Here is a 16,084-nt window from a genome sequence, read left to right on the forward strand (position 1 = left end):
TCTGTCACTCAAAGCATATGGTCCAAGCACTCCTGCACAACTTACAGTGACAACCTAGACCAGACCTCTGCCTACCACCTCTGTAATTTAGGTATACAGATACATCTTTCACTGATCTATTGGGAAAAAATAACTTGGGAGGGGGGAAGAAATTTTTAAAAAGAAAAACTTAGTCTATGTATGTAAAGCATTTGACATGAAACAAGTACATAACAAATGGTAAGTTACCCAGGTAGGAAGGAAGGAAGGGAGGGAGGAAAGATGGTTGCCTAATCTGATAGTGTTGGCATTGGAAAGATACCTATTATGATGACACGTCTCAATCTGTTGTTTTTGATATCCACTTTCTAGCCACGTTGTATAGAAGTGGCATAAGGAAAATAAGTAGGATGTATGATTTTATTCCATTTTGTAGATAAGAAAACTGTGATCCTTAGAAGTTAAGTCATTTGCCCAAGAATTTACAGGGAATCATGGAAGAACCAGGATTCTTATGTGAAGCTATCAGACTCCAGAGCTGTTTTTTATTTTTTTTCCTCCATTCCACAGATCTCTGAAATATTCTAATTTTAAAGTGGTGTCTCAAAGACGCTCTCCTCCTAGAGGGAGATAATTTTCAATTTTAGCCTCTCTGAGCCTCGGGGTCTAGCTTATAAAATTGAGCTAATAATAATAATTGCCTTTTAAATGAGTTAATACTTGAGCTATGCCTAAAATAACACTCGATAAGTGTTACCTCAATTGTTGTTTTAATTTTATACTCTTAGCTCATTGGATTTCTGATTTAAATAGAAAATTAGTGTATGAGGCTTTGGCCAAAATAGGTCAGATCTCTCATGGGAGCATTATCCCTTCCATATAAGGTAAACATCAATGTTTTGATATACCCTTGACTATTTTCCTAATCATTACCATAGGTCTTTAGTATTCCTGTGAACTCAAGACCCAATCATAGGTGCTAAATAGGTGCTGATTCAAGCTTGCAACAAACCTGTAAAATTAGCACATATTTAAAAAAAAAAGAAAAAAACCACACATTCCATGGTAAAATTATATATTCTCAGCTAATAAACTTGCCATAGTATCCTATTTTTAGAAACTCAACTTCTCCCATAGTACTTTAAAAGTCTGTGAAGCTCAGTTTTTTAAATATAAATATTTGGTATTATTATAACAATAATAATAATAGTAATGTCCAAAATTCTGTTTAATGATTTATGATGTGTTTTTACATTTATTATTGCATTTAATTTTTCTCATGAATATGTGTTTGACCAGGCATACGGTAAATATAAATGTTGTCATTTATAGTCACGGAAAGGTGGAAATGAATGGTACCTTTCAAAGAATAATTTAAATCATACTTCATACATATCGCATGGCAAGAAAAGGACTTGCCTGGATAGAGTCAGTACTGTTCAATAGAAATTAACTATCATGGCCACAGTGGATCAGGCAGAGGACACAAAGGTGGCCTGAATACAATCCCTGTTTTATGGAGGGTCCAGCCCATCTGGACACAAGCAGACACAAAAACACACTCAAACAACAGGTAGACGAAACCTGCATAGTCCAAATTTATGACATACACATTGCTGAGCTGAAATACTAGGTTCTCAGGATGAATAGTCCATATAGGGGAGGCAAAGAGAGAGGACTCAAATCAGCTGATAATTTAGAAAACACTGTCTTCCTGAGAAGGTGCTGTGGGGCCAGTGACTAAGCCTTGCTTCTCAACATGTTGACCGCAGAGCACTTGCATCTACATCCCTGGGGAGCTCAGGAGACCAACACAATCGCAAGGCCCACACCTGACCTCCTGAGGCAGATTTTGAACTTTAACAAGATTCCCAAGTGATCTGCACATACATCAAAATTGGTTTAGAAGCCCCAGTATAGAAATATCTGGGGAGTTTTATTAAGAAATGTTCAGACCTGGGCCCCACCCCAAGCTTATTTTGTCAGAGTCACTTACCCATCTTCATTGTATTTCAGCTAAAACATAGCTTTCTTTATGAAGTCTTCCCTGAACCACCTTCAGACGAAGATAGATTCCTCAGTTATCATTCTCAAGGCTTGCTTAGTTGAAATTATACTTTATAACTATGCACTTATGCTGTATGATAACTGTCTCTCAGGCTGGCAAACAGTCTATGAGAGCAGCAACTGCTTCTAGTTTTGCTTAGCATTACACTCCCAGCACCTAGAATTCTTGTCACATGTTAGACATTCGATATGTTCATTCATTCATTCCACAAATATCTGTGGAGGACCTACAGTATTCTAACTGCTTGAGATGTATCAGTGAGTGAAACAAGGGTCCCTGAAGGAAGCGACAGAAAATAAATGTGTTGTTCTATTTCTAGCAAGGAAAGAAAATTAATGATAAGGATGAAAAATAAAATGATCATGTAGTACACAAGAGAGATAGAAGTGTTATTCAAAAATAAGGATGAAGACAGGGTTAGGGGAACTGGGAGCACTGATGAGAATGGGGGTGGGGCAAACCAAATATTTTAAACAGGGAAGTAAGGGCAACACGTCACACCTGCAAGAGATTTGGAGGGAAGCAGTTGTTAGCTCACAGACCTCTCAAGCAAGAACATGCCAGGCTAGAGAAACAACACTGCAAAGGCCCTGATGAAGGAGCGCACTGGAGTGTTCCAGGAACTGCACAATTTCCAGAGCGAGCCACATGGAATAGTGGGGAGACAGAGGAGGTGCAAGCTGGAGGGAAGGAGTACAAGCTGGCTACACAGAGGGAACTGGAGACCAGATCATGTAATGCGGGTTCTCCTAGGTGGGTATAAGGATTCTGGCTTCTTCACTGTGTGAAACATGGAGCCATTGCAGGATTTTGAACAGCAGAGAGACATAACAACTTAATTTTAAAGAGAACGTTCCAATTAATGTGTTGAGAACACTTTAAAGGGGATCAAGAGTAAAAACAGAGGGTAAAAAAAATCAAGAAACTACTGCAGCAAGTTGGGTGACAAATAATGATAATGACGGTGGCTTAGACCCAAGCATTAGCAGTGGCATTGGAGAGAACTGGTTCAGATCTGAATAATATGTGTACACATGTATTAATCCATGTATTATCACAAAGCAGACACAACTGAGTGAACACCACTAAGGTTAAAGAAGAGAAGCCCACTCCTGTCTCCTCCTAAGGGTAACCACTATCTTGATTTCTAACACTAGTGGTTTACCTATTTTCATTCTCTGCATAAATGGAATCAACAATATACATTTTTTTTGTATGTCTGACCTCTTCTCTTGAAATTGATTCATGCTATTACATGTAACTGAAGTTCATGAAAGTTTACTGCAGGATAGTGTTTGAGTGAATAAATATACATAATTTATTTATCCTTCTTACTGGGCTTCCCAGTTGGCACAGTGGTAAACAGTCTGCAGCCAATGCAGGAAATGCAAGAGATGAGGGTTTGATCCCTGGGTTGGGAAGACCCCCTGGAGTAGGAAATGGCAATCCATTCCAGTATTCTCACCTGGAAAACTCCATGGACAGGGGAGCCTGGTGGGTTACAGTCCATGGGGTCACAAAGAGTTGAACACAACAGAGCATGCACTGTTGTCAGGCAGTGGTTGTTCCAGCTTGTAGCTATTTTGAATACTAGTACCATGAACATTCTTAAACATGCATTTTTGTGTCACTGTCTATTGGTCTTATTACTAGAAGTAGAATTGGATATTAGGTAATTGGTTTGGATGCATACAATTTTAAAAGATCAGTTCAGTTCAGTTGCTCAGTCATGTCCGACTCTTTGCAACCCCATGGACTGCAGCATGCCAGGCCTCCCTGTCCATCACCAACTCCCAGAGTTTACTCAAACTCATGTCCATTGAGTCAGTGATGCCATCCAACCATCTCATCTGCTGTCATCCCCTTCTCCTCCTGCCTTCAATCTTTCCCAGCATCAGGGTCTTTTCCAATGAGTCAGTTCTTCGCATCAGGTGGCCAAAGTATTGCAGTTTCAGCTTCAGCATCAGTCCTTCCAATGAATATTCAGGACTGATTTCCTTTAGGATGGACTGGTTGGATCCCCTTGCAGTCCAAGGGACTCTCAAGAGTCTTCTCCAACACCACAGTTCAAAAGCATTAATTCTTTGGTGCTCAGCCATCTTTATAGTCCAACTCTCACATCCATACATGACTACTGGAAAAACCATAGCTTTGACTAGACAGACCTTTGTTGCCAAAGTAATGTCTCTGCTTTTTAAAATGCTGTCTATGTTGGTCATAACTTTTCTTCCAAGGAGCAAGTGTCTTTTAATTTCATGACTGCAATCACCATCTGCAGTGATTTTGGAGCCCCGCAAAATAATAAAGTCTGTCACTGTTTGCACTGTTTCCCCATCTATTTGCCATGAAGTGATGGGACCAGATGCCATGATCTTAGTTTTCTGAATGTTGAGTTTTAAGCCAACTTTTTCACTCTCCTCTTTCACTTTCACCAAGAGGCTCTATAGTTCTTCTTCGCTTTCTGCCATAAGGGTGGTGTCATCTGCATATCTGAGGTTATTCATATTTCTCTCTGCAATCTTGATTCCAGCTTGTGCTTCATCATTTTAATAGATAATGTTAAGCAGTTTTTTGAAGTGCATTTTATCAACTTTAATTCTTACCAGTGCGTATAAAGTGCTCCAATTGCTCTGCATTGGGCTTTGCAAATTTTAGCCATTTTATTGAATATGTGGTGATATCTCAGAGGGCATTTAATTTACATTTTTCTGATGATTTAAAGGTGAGCACCTTTTCATATGTTTGTTGACTGTTTGGAGGTGGTCTTTGTAAAGCACCGCTTCAAGAATGCATTCTTCTGTTGCCTTGTCTATGTCTCTTTTCTCATTGATTTCCAGAAATTCTCTAGTTTGGGAATGCATGCACTGCAAATATCTTCTCATATTATGCAGTTTACCTTTCACTTTCTTCAGTGGTATCTTCTGATGATTACAGTTTATTAATTTTAATGTAATTCAATTTATTAATATTTTCATTTATGGTTATGATTTTTGTCTCTTATTGAGAAATCTTTCCTCATGGAAAGGTCAGGAAGATGTGGTTTTATGTTACCTTCTAGACATTTTATTAATTTACTACTTATACTTAGCTCTGCAATACAATTAGACTTAGTTATGGTGTAACATAGGGTTCAAGTTTCATTCTTTTTTCCCTGTATGACTATCCAATTGACCTGGCACCATCTATTGAAAAAACCATCTTTTCATTTCTTTTCTATAACTGCAACATTTACCACAAATCAAGAGTTCATGTTTGTGTGTGTCTAGTTCTAAATTCTCTGTTCTGTTCCACCGATATATCATCAATTATTTTGGCTTTCAACCCAGATATTCAGTATCATAAGTGGTCCATATTTTTCCTCTGTTTTAAGAGCATTTTGGATATTCTTAGCCCTTTGCGTTTCCACATATATTTTAGAATCAGTTTGTTAACTTTAACAATAATAACAATGAAAACTTAGATTTTGGTTGCAATTTAAATCTATAAATTAATTAAGAAAGAACTGAATCTGTACAATACTGCATCCTCCACTCAATGAACATGCCACACACAACCACTGATTTATGCCTTTAATTTCTATCATTAATGCTTTACAGATTTGTGTGTAAATGCCCTACATACACTCCATTAAATAAATATCCAATAATTTTGTTTAATGCTATCAGAAATAATCACTTTATTATATAGAAGTGTATAAAAATTTATATGTTGAACTTGTACCCAGAAAAGTTGCTAAACATTAACTACACAACTTATCTGTAGACTGTTTTGGATTTTCAATGTAAGCAATTATATTGTGTGAGAATAACAACATTTCCATTTCTTTTTTTTTTTCCATTTCTTTCTTTTGAATCCTTGTAGCTTCTAATTTTCCTTTGCCTGCAGAACAATGTTGAATAAAAGTAAAGTTTTCCTGTCTTATCCCTACCTCAGAGGAAAGCTTTCAAAAGTTCTCATTTAAGTATGATGCTTGCTGTAGGCTTTCTGCAGATGTTCGTGACTAGATTAATGAATAGAAGGCTATAGTTTGATAAAGTTTTTAAATCATGAATAGATATTGAGTTTAATCAAATTATTCTTCTGTATCTATTTTTCTCTTTTATTCTGTTAATGTGATAATCACACTAATTGACTCGCAAATGTTAAACCAAATTTCCATTTATGGATTAAAATCTATTTGATCATGATATAATATCCTTTTCAATATATTGCCAGATTTAGTTTGCTAACATTGTTTTAGGATTTTGTTATCTATGTTCATGGATGAGATTGGCCTGATCTTTGTCTTATGCCAACCTTCACAGGTTTTGGTGTTAAGGTGATACTGCCTTCATAAACATACTGAAATGCAGTTAGTCTTTTTATTGTTTAAAAGACTTTGTAAGATTAGCATTATTTTTTCTTTTTACATTTGGTAATATTTATGAAGTTTCCTTTTTGGTGAATGTTCAAAATGCTGATTAAATCTAAAATTACAGAATGGGAAGGAAAGGCATCAGGTCTGAAAGCCATTCTCTCCTTTCATTGAGACACCTGAGTAGAAAGAAAAAGGACTTAATCAAGCACACTTCAAGACCAAACACTTATGCTGTAAGTTCCCAGTATATCCTTGCTGAGAAGCAAGGAGAAATCTGTATTTTCAGAATTATTTTTCCTTGGTTGTGTTAAGAATTAAGTTTGGCTACTGTGATTGACCTCAGCTACTCTCCTTGGCTTTATTGTAAGCATCTCCAAGTCAGGTTTTTTTCTCCTAATGTCCCCTTTTAGTCACCTCTCAGTATCCAACATAACAGGCTGACTGTCTAGGAAAGGAATCGGAGAGAAAGTACATTAATATCTAGAATGTTATTTCCCAATATCCATGTATTCATTAGAAAAATGATGAATGATAGAAGCAAAAGTTGGGATATTATACTCAGTGAAATAAGTCAGGCAGAGAAAGATAAATATTGTATGATCTCACTTGTATGTGGAATCTAAAAATATATCTATTTATAGAAACAGAGAATAGATTGGTGGCTTCTGGGAGTGGGGGACCAGGTTGAGAATGGGTAAAGACAGTCAAAATGCACAAACTTCTAGTTATAAGACAAATACATCCTAGGGATGCAATATACAGCATAGTGTCTATAGTTAACAATATTGTAATATATACTTGAAAGTTGCTAACATAGTAGATCTTGAATGCTCTCACTACACACACAAAAAAATTGTAACTATGTGAGTTGACAGATGGGTTAACTAACCTTATGGTGGTAAACATTTCACAATGTATACGGAATCAAAGCACTACGCCACGCACCCTAAACTTACACAATATTATATGTCAATTATATCCCAATAAATCTGGAAAAGAGATGCAAAAATTATTTGAAAGTGTCTCATAATTAGCAGAAAAAGTGAAACTGCTCAGTTTTGAATGGTAAGAAGAAGCCAAGGCTCTACCAATGTTACACTCACAATCACCCACATTTGGCCTCCCAAAGGAAGAACCAGGAGATAAATAAGATATGCTTGAGTTGACAGGTTGATATGGGAAACAGTTCATCTTTTGATGGTTTATCTCAGTCAGAATTCAGTAGTTATTTCCCATCATAATCTAATAACACGAAACATAAGCAATCATGCATGTCACCAGTGTCATGCCCTTAGAAATGTGATTTCAGACAGTCACGATGCTCTTCAACATGTTTGCTTCTTTTCTTGATTGTTTTTAAACTGGGTAACTTACATTTGCAGTGACTTTCAAAATGACTTCTTTTTCTTTCATCATATATAAAGAGAGGGGGGATGCTCCCAAGCCTGTGCTATAAAATCCTCTTGGAACAAACCTGGTTGGTCAATTAAGTGGTAAATCAATATTGTTGCCAAACTACCTTTATAGTATGACATACAGTATATCTTTGCATTTTTAAAAAATTTTTTAAAAAGCCCTACATTAACTCTCTGGTGGTTATGACATGGGTAAAATTATCGATAACATCATAGTGTTTATACAAAAGCCTCCCAGCTCTCCTAGAACCTTCTGGCTGCCATGTTTGAACCTCGTTGCTCCAACCCACCGGACCTGTCCCATCCTTCCAGCCTGTGACCAGAGAGCAGAGAAAAATTAATTACATATTTTCTTGCCCCATACACAGTTTGAGGCAACAAAAAGATCAGAAAACATTTTAACAATGAGGGAACTCAAGCACATCCAGGCCGATCAACCAGTGCCAAGTTCTGGGAGGTAATCAGTGATGAACATGGCATCAGCCTGACCCACACCCATCATGGAGCCAGACCGCATCTCCGTGTACCAAATACAATGAAGACACAGAAGGCAAATATGTCCCTCATGCTATCTTGGTGAATCTAGAACCCAGGACTATGGGCTCTGTCCTCTCAAGTCCTTTTGGTCAGATCTTCAGACCAGGTGATTTTGTTTTCGGTCAGTCTGGGGCAGGCAACAACTGAGGCAAGGGCTGCTATACAGATGGGGCCAACATCATGAACACCTTCAGCGTGGTGCCCTCAGCCAGTGTTCAACACTGTGGTTGAGCCCTACACCACCACCTTCTCTGTCCATCAGCTACTGGAAAACACTGATGAGATCTACTGCATTGACAACGAGGCCCTTTACAATATCTGCTTCTGCATCCTCAAGCTGACCACACCAACCCACAGGGACATGAACCACCCCCTTCCAGCCTCCATAAGTGATGTCACTACCTGCCTCTGCTCCCTTGGCCAGCTCAGTGCCAACCTCCACAACCTGGCAGTCAACATGGTGCTTTTCCCATGTCTCCACTTCTTCGTGCCTGGATTTGCCCCTCTGACCAGTCATGGAAGCCAGCAGTATCAGGCGCTCAGTGGGTCCAAGCTCACCCAGCTGGTCTTCAATGCCAAGAACACGATGGCTGCCTGTCACCCCCACCATGGCCGGTACTGAGAGGGTAACAGACAGGAAGGCCAGGGGTCTCCAAACGGAGGACATAGGCTGCAAGTGTCAGACATTTTTTATCTTTCTCTTAAGCGGCAGGAGAAAACTAGTGTTATATTTTTTCCCCTTCTCTATACAAATATAAAAAGAGGTTTCTCTTAAAATTGTGTGTTGCCGTAATGACACCCGGTTCCACCTGAACTTAACTTTTCTCAAACCTTGAGCTAACCAATGCATTTTTCTTATGGAAATGTTTGTCTTCAGGTATGTTAATGAACTATGCATTTACCCTAGACTCTGTCTTCAAGTCGGTTCACCTAAAGGCTCAGAACCGACTTGACAAACCAGTATGTTATACTCTTATATTGTTCTCCTAATCCAAGTTAATGAAACTATGTATTTGTATGGATATCTGCCTTTCTTCAAGATTCATGTCAATTGTTTTATGGCCCAGGATGACTCACCCAGTGCCATTTTGAGTTTTGAGACATTTTCCTTTCTTTAATTAGCAGACTGCTAGTAGCTTTATAACATCCAGCTAAAGACCAGCAGGGGGTACTCTTTCTGCCCTCTTCTGATGTCTATGTCAGAAGCTTTCTCTATCTCTTTTATACTTGAATAAAACTTAATTACACAAAAGCTCTGAGCTATCAAGCCTCGTCTCTGGCCCCAGATTGAATTCTGCTTTTCCGGAGGCCAAGAATCCCGGTGTCTTTCATGGTTCAGCAACAACCTTTCAGTACCTCATGGTGGCTGCTATCTTCTGTGGGCTAATATTCATGAAGGAGGTGGATGAGCAAATGTTCAATGTGCAGAACAAAGCCAGAAGCTACTTCTTGGAATGGATCCCCAACAATGTCAAGACGGCCATCTGCAACATCCCATCCCATGGCCTCAAGATGGTAGTCACCTTCATTGGCAACAGCACGACCATCAGAAACTTTTGAGCACATTTCAGAGCAGTTCACTGCCAAGTTCCGCTGGCAGGCCTTCCTCCACTGGTACACAGGTGAGGGAATGGATAAAATGGAGTTCACTGAGGCTGAGAGCAACATGAAAGACCTCATCTCCAAACACCAACAGTACCAGGATGCCACCACAGAAGAGGGGGAGGATTAGAGTGAGGAGGCCAAAAAGAAGGCCTAAGGCCGAGTCCCCATCATCTCAGGCTTCTCAGTCCCCTCAGCCTTCTTCCTCAGTTGGCCCTTCCCTCTCCCTCAGCATTTGTGTTTTCTGACTCTTATCTTGGGTTTTCATTTTGGGTGAGCCGGGGTGGGGGTGGTCCAGCACAGTACCTGGTACATAATAAGGTGCTCAATAAATATTTATTGTTTGTTGAATGTCTTCTCTCTTTCCACTCTGGGGAACCTAGATTTCTGCCATTCTGGGTAACCCTGTATTTCCTTCTGGGGCTCACTCGTCCCATCTGTCCAGTTAACATTCCCTCTCTGTTTGAGATAACTCTCCAAGAATCTAGGTCTCATCAAATCCCATCTAGAACAGGGTGCTAAAAACCTGGAGAGATGAGCACCATCTTAGGCCGTGTGGCAGACCAGGAGAAAGGAAACCAAGGAGCACGTGCAAGTCCCTCCAAGGAAGGGGTAGGGTTTTGGAAAAGGGCATCCAGGCAGTTAAAGTCCTAGCTTCCAGGTATCTAGCTCCCTGCCCCTCTCTCGGTTTCCGGGGAGGTGCTGGCAGTATTCTCTCCATTTTCAGTCTCCTGCCAAGCTCTCTCCTCAGATATCTCCTTTGCAAGTGTCTGGCCCCACCCTGTCAAGTGGTATCCTTCCCTCTTCCACTGACCCTCCTTCATAATGCTGGACTCCTTCCTTTCTCCTAGTCAGAAAAGGGGGTCAAGAGGAACAAGAGAGAAACTAGCCTTAGTCCCTTAGTCTCCAGAAAGCTCCTCCCCAACCCTATCTTTACTTACAGAAAAGAATGGATATGGAAACGTATATGCTACCACCTAAATGTCTCAATGATCTCAAAAAACTAAGATCATGGCATCCGGTCCCATCACTCCATGGCAAATAGTTGGAAAAACAATAGAAACAGTGACAGACTTTATTTTCTTGGGCTCCAAAATCACTGCAGACGTGACTAAAATTAAAAGATGCTTGCTCCTTGGAAGAAAAGCTATGACCAACCTAGACAGCATATTAGAAAGCAGAGACATTACTTTGTCAACAAGGGTCCATCTAGTCAAGGCTATGGTTTTTCCAGTAGTCGTGTGGATGTGAGAGTTGAACCGTAAACAAAGCTGAGCACTGAAGAATTGATGCTTTTGAACTGTGGTGTTGGAGAAGACTCTTGAGAGTCCCTTGGACTGCAAGGAGATCAAACCAGTCAATCCAAAGGAAATAAATCCTGAATATTCATTAGAAGGCCTGATGTGAAGCTGAAGTTCCAATACTCTGGCCACCTGATGCAAAAAACTGACTCATTGGAAAAGACCCTGATGCTGGGAAAGACTGAAGGCAGGAGGAGAAGAGGGATGACAGAGGATGAGATGATTGGATGGCATCACCAACTTGATGGACATGAGTTTGAGCAAGCTCCCACAAAGAGTCAGACATGACTTAGCAACTGAACTGAACTGAAATGTCATTCCCCAGAGAGGGGACAGGACACCCCCCATCTTTTGGCAACATCTCATCTCTTACTTTTGCCATTGACTTTTCCCCCATACTCTTGGTTTTGTCCTACTCTACATTTCAGTTTCTACTTTGTGTTGAACTTGCTGCTTTTTTTTTATATTGAAAAGATGACATTGCCCTAAAAGCCAAAAATAAATGGGAATTGAAGTAAAAAAAAAAAAAAAAAAACATAAAACAAGGGGGAAAAAAATCCAAGACCTTCTGAATTGAATTCTGACCCTCCCTGGGCATGCGTCTGCCATTGGGTTACTTATCTTTTTAAGTGGCAGTGTTTTATATAAAATAAATACATTTTATTTAAATACATTTTTACATAAATGGAGTTTCTTTATTTCAAGGTAGAATTGTATGTAACTATGCCATTTAGTCAGTTGAATTTAGTTCAACTGATCTTCATACCATAACATCAAAGGCTATAGAGATGTGATAGTTCTAACACTCTAAGAAAGAGCTTTAAAAACTACTAGGATAATATATACTGACATAGTTTGTATGCTGTACAATTCTACTGCTGTTATATAGCCAAAACCACCATTTCTTTTTCCTAAAATGTCTTAGGACATGAGAAAATCAGGTGATCTCTGAAAGACAGATAATGTATAGTAGGGCATATCAAGCACTGAGAAACACTACATTTATATCATTTAGCACATGCTGTATCTTTCTATCATTAGCAAATTGCAGGCTTAATAAATATTTGAAGATGGAAAGATGGAAGAAGCCATGGAAGGCATTTACTAAAGGTAAAATATCATCATGCTAAAATGAAGTTTACTTGGATGAGCTGGACATATTATAAATTATTAAGAATGGTTGGTTGCCATCACCATAAAATATTATAAGGTGGCACTACTTAGAATTATTGCCAATCCCCAATTTACTAACTCAGAATGCATTTCTTCATATCTCTAGGATATATTTGAACCAGATCTATACAGATGATGGCTGAAAAAAAAATGCATCCATAGTGAAAAACACAGGAATAGCACTGCAATACTAATTTAAAAATATATAAAGACATAATAGAAAGTAACAAGACAACTATAGTTTTTGTTTGCTTATTTCAAGAATTCTTTGTTTCATGAAAAACAGGATTATTTTTGTAAGGAAGTAGGTAGAAAAATTTCAGGAGATTCTGAAGCGTGTTTTTAAATGATTTAGAGGTTGAGACAGTGATCTCTAGGGGTAATTCTCTTTGAAAACATTTCTAAGGAAATCTGGAAAAAATTTATGTTTCTCAAGGGAAAAAAAAATTGTTTTACAATGTTGAGAAAAACAGAAAAAGATTTATATGATCACCAAGAGATGAATAAGAAATAGAATGGTTGGGTCAGCTGCTCCCCTATGTTAGCGATCAGGTACTGCTATTGTCAGGGGTTCCTAACTATTATTCTAACTGAAGCAGACCCCACCAGAAGACCATGTGTACCTTACCAATGGTGTCCCCAGTCTTAAAGTGGAATCTAATTGCTTTGTGGTGCCTGCATATTTTAAAAGGAAAAAAAAAAGATGGTATAAAGAATAAAAGAAATTGCTAAAACCCAATCTTCAATAATAGGCATTCATTAATCATATATTTTTGTATATCATTACATATCTTTTTAACAATGATGATAGAACAGCCATACATTTTATCATCAAACTAAAAAAACTGGGGGGAGAGCAAAGAGATGCTATTAAAAATGATCATGGACTTCCCTGGTGGTTCAGTGGTTAATAATCTACCTGCCAGTGCAGGGGACAAGGGTGGAATCCCTGGTGCGGGAAGATCCCACATGCAGCAGAACAATTAAGCTCATGTGCCACTACTACTGAAGCTCTCGCACCTAGACCCCATTCTCTGCAACAAGAGAAGTCATCACAATGAGAAGCCTGTGCACCACAACAAAGAGTAGGCCCAGCTCACCGCAACTAGGGAAAGCCCTTGCTAAGCAATGAACACCCCAGTGTAGCCAAAAATAAATAAATATTTTTTAAAAAATCACAGGAAAAGTGATATAAATCAGCCTGATCCAAGCACACCAGGACTCATGAAACATTATAAGCTATATATTCGAAATTGGTAAGTTTGTAGAAGGATATGATGTAGATCAACTTCATTAGATAATGCCAAGGTGTTTTCTAAAGTGACTGTGCAGTTTATTACATCTTCATCAAGTCTTGGTATTTCAGTGCCTTTACATTTACCAGTATAATGTATGTAAAATGCATTTCATTGTGGTTAAACTTGGCATATCCCTTATTACTAATAAGTTGAACATCTTTTCATAAGTTTATTGGCTGTTTATTTTTTCCTCACCTGTGAAATGTCTGCTAATGTCTTTTACCTTTTTCTCCAGTAGACTGTTTGTCTTTTCATATTGGCTTAGTGTTTTCAGAGGTTCTGGATGTTATCCTTTATTGGGTATATGTGTTCACAAAGATCTTCTCCCAGTTTGTGATGTAACATTTCCTGTTTGGGGGGGAACCTTGTGATAAATTAATATGATCATATTCATCATGATTTATTATTTTGATGTGCTGATTAAGAATCTATTCCTGCAGAGATTACATACTGCTTTCTAAAAGTATTGAAGTCCTGCATTTTACATTGAAATCCTTCGGCTGTCTGAAACTGATTTTTGCATGTGGTGAGGGGATATCTTAGCAGGAAGGGTGGGAGGCAGCTGCCCCTAACTTAGTGACATTCAGAGATCCTAAAACATGTCCTCTGAGGACAGCAGACAGAGTGGGCTAGGACAGAGTCATGCCTCAGCAAGCTGAGAACAGCTTGCCCTAGTGACTCCCCAGTAGAGCAGACTCTGTGCAGGGTCTTTAATTGGTCTTGCTGCCTACGCAGGCCTCCGGTTTGTTGCGTTTTCCACACATGTATAGCTTGAACAAACCCAAAGAGGCCACTGGGCAATGTAGATAACCTACCATCTCCACAAAATACATGCCCAGTACTCTGCCTGCTTATATCTCTTGATACATGTTTTATCACTTTGGTCTCAGAAGATTTTCCTTCTTAAATCAGCCATGTATTTGAAAGTATGTTTTTCATGTTTTATTCAGTATTTTAAATGTTCTTCCTTAAGAAGTGTCCTACATTTATCTTCCCTGGTGACTCAGTGGTAAAGAATCCTCCTGCTAATGTAGGACACGTGGGTTCGATCCCTGAGTTGGGAAGATCCCCTGGAGTAGGAAATGGCAACCCACTCCAGTATTCTTGCCTGAGAAATCCCATGGACAGAGGAGCCTGGAGGGCTACAGTCCATGGGGTCGCAAAGAGTCGGGCATGACTTGGCAACTAAACAACAATGAAACTACTCAGCCAAGTTGCTTGCAACAGAGGTCAGTAGTGTGGCTTCAAAGTGCTTGAAGTGGAATCTAGCCTGAATGAACACTGAAACTAAGTTTATGCTAAAGGTGTCACCATAGTCCCTGTTTTATAAAAAGGACAAGTGATGCTCAGAGATATTAAATTTCTTTGCCAACATGGCTCTAATTTTGTTTCTGAGAACACTACTTTTATTTTTTATTTCTGTCTGGTTTCTTAGCAATGGCAATGAATGGTATGTTCCCCTCAGAATCTTTGCAATGCCTTTCCCAACCTTCTGACAAAACTCATTTTAGTGAAAGGCCATTCCCTGAATTATTGTCTGCAGCCATATAAAAAGAGAAAAGGAAGAAAGAATAGAAATTTTCTGATTATCAGTAATAAACTGCTAATAGCAATTGGATAACAAGCACTTAAAACTTTAGTCAGAATAATCGACTAAAATATATTTTTGTGTTCATATGCTTAATAAGAAATATAACTCTATCTCAGAAAATTAAATTTTTGAACACACTATATTATGTATCTACTCTGTTTTATCATCATTATTTGGAGGATTGTTCCCCCTTCTCACATATGTGCTTAGTTGCTCGTCGTGTCTGACTTTTTGAGACCCCATGGACTGTAGGCAACCAGGTTTCTCTTGTACATGGGATATTTCAGGCTAAAATATTGGAGTGGGTTGCCATTTTCCTCCTCCAGGGGATCTTTCTCTCATTATCAAGTTATATAAAGGATATTTTCTTAGATTGGGTTTTCAGGAAACAGATTTGAGATGGATACTTGCCTGTAGAAAATGTGTTGGGGAATGCTTTGAAGCACAATACAAAAAGGGAAAAAGGAAAGAATTGGACAGAGAAAAGTGTTAAAGTAAAAGGCAATTGCAGGAGAAGCCTTAGCTTTTCCTGTGGTGAACTCTAGCTATAATAGTCTTTCAGAGTGGCCCTAAATTGAGGCAAGGGGACTAAGACCCTGTCCCCACTGACCCAGTCATGAGATGAGGCCGGCAATGGAACTGGAGATAGAGCACAACCATAGGCAAAGTGGCTATCTTTGGACAGGGGCAATTCCTGTAGAGGGAATGCATGTTTGAGTGATGGCAACCAAGACTCTCAGTAGCTAGGATGACATATGCCTTG

At 38.9% G+C, this 16,084-nt stretch overlaps 1 pseudogene; it reads left to right on the top strand.

Annotated features, from left to right (window-relative positions):
• The first annotated feature begins 8,223 nt into the window (after positions 1–8,223).
• LOC122700583 lies at positions 8,224–10,088 on the top strand (annotated as a pseudogene).
• The last annotated feature ends 5,996 nt before the right edge of the window (positions 10,089–16,084 follow it).

The sequence above is a fragment of the Cervus elaphus genome, chromosome 9, assembly GCF_910594005.1.
Source record: "Cervus elaphus chromosome 9, mCerEla1.1, whole genome shotgun sequence".
NCBI lineage: Eukaryota > Metazoa > Chordata > Mammalia > Artiodactyla > Cervidae > Cervus > Cervus elaphus.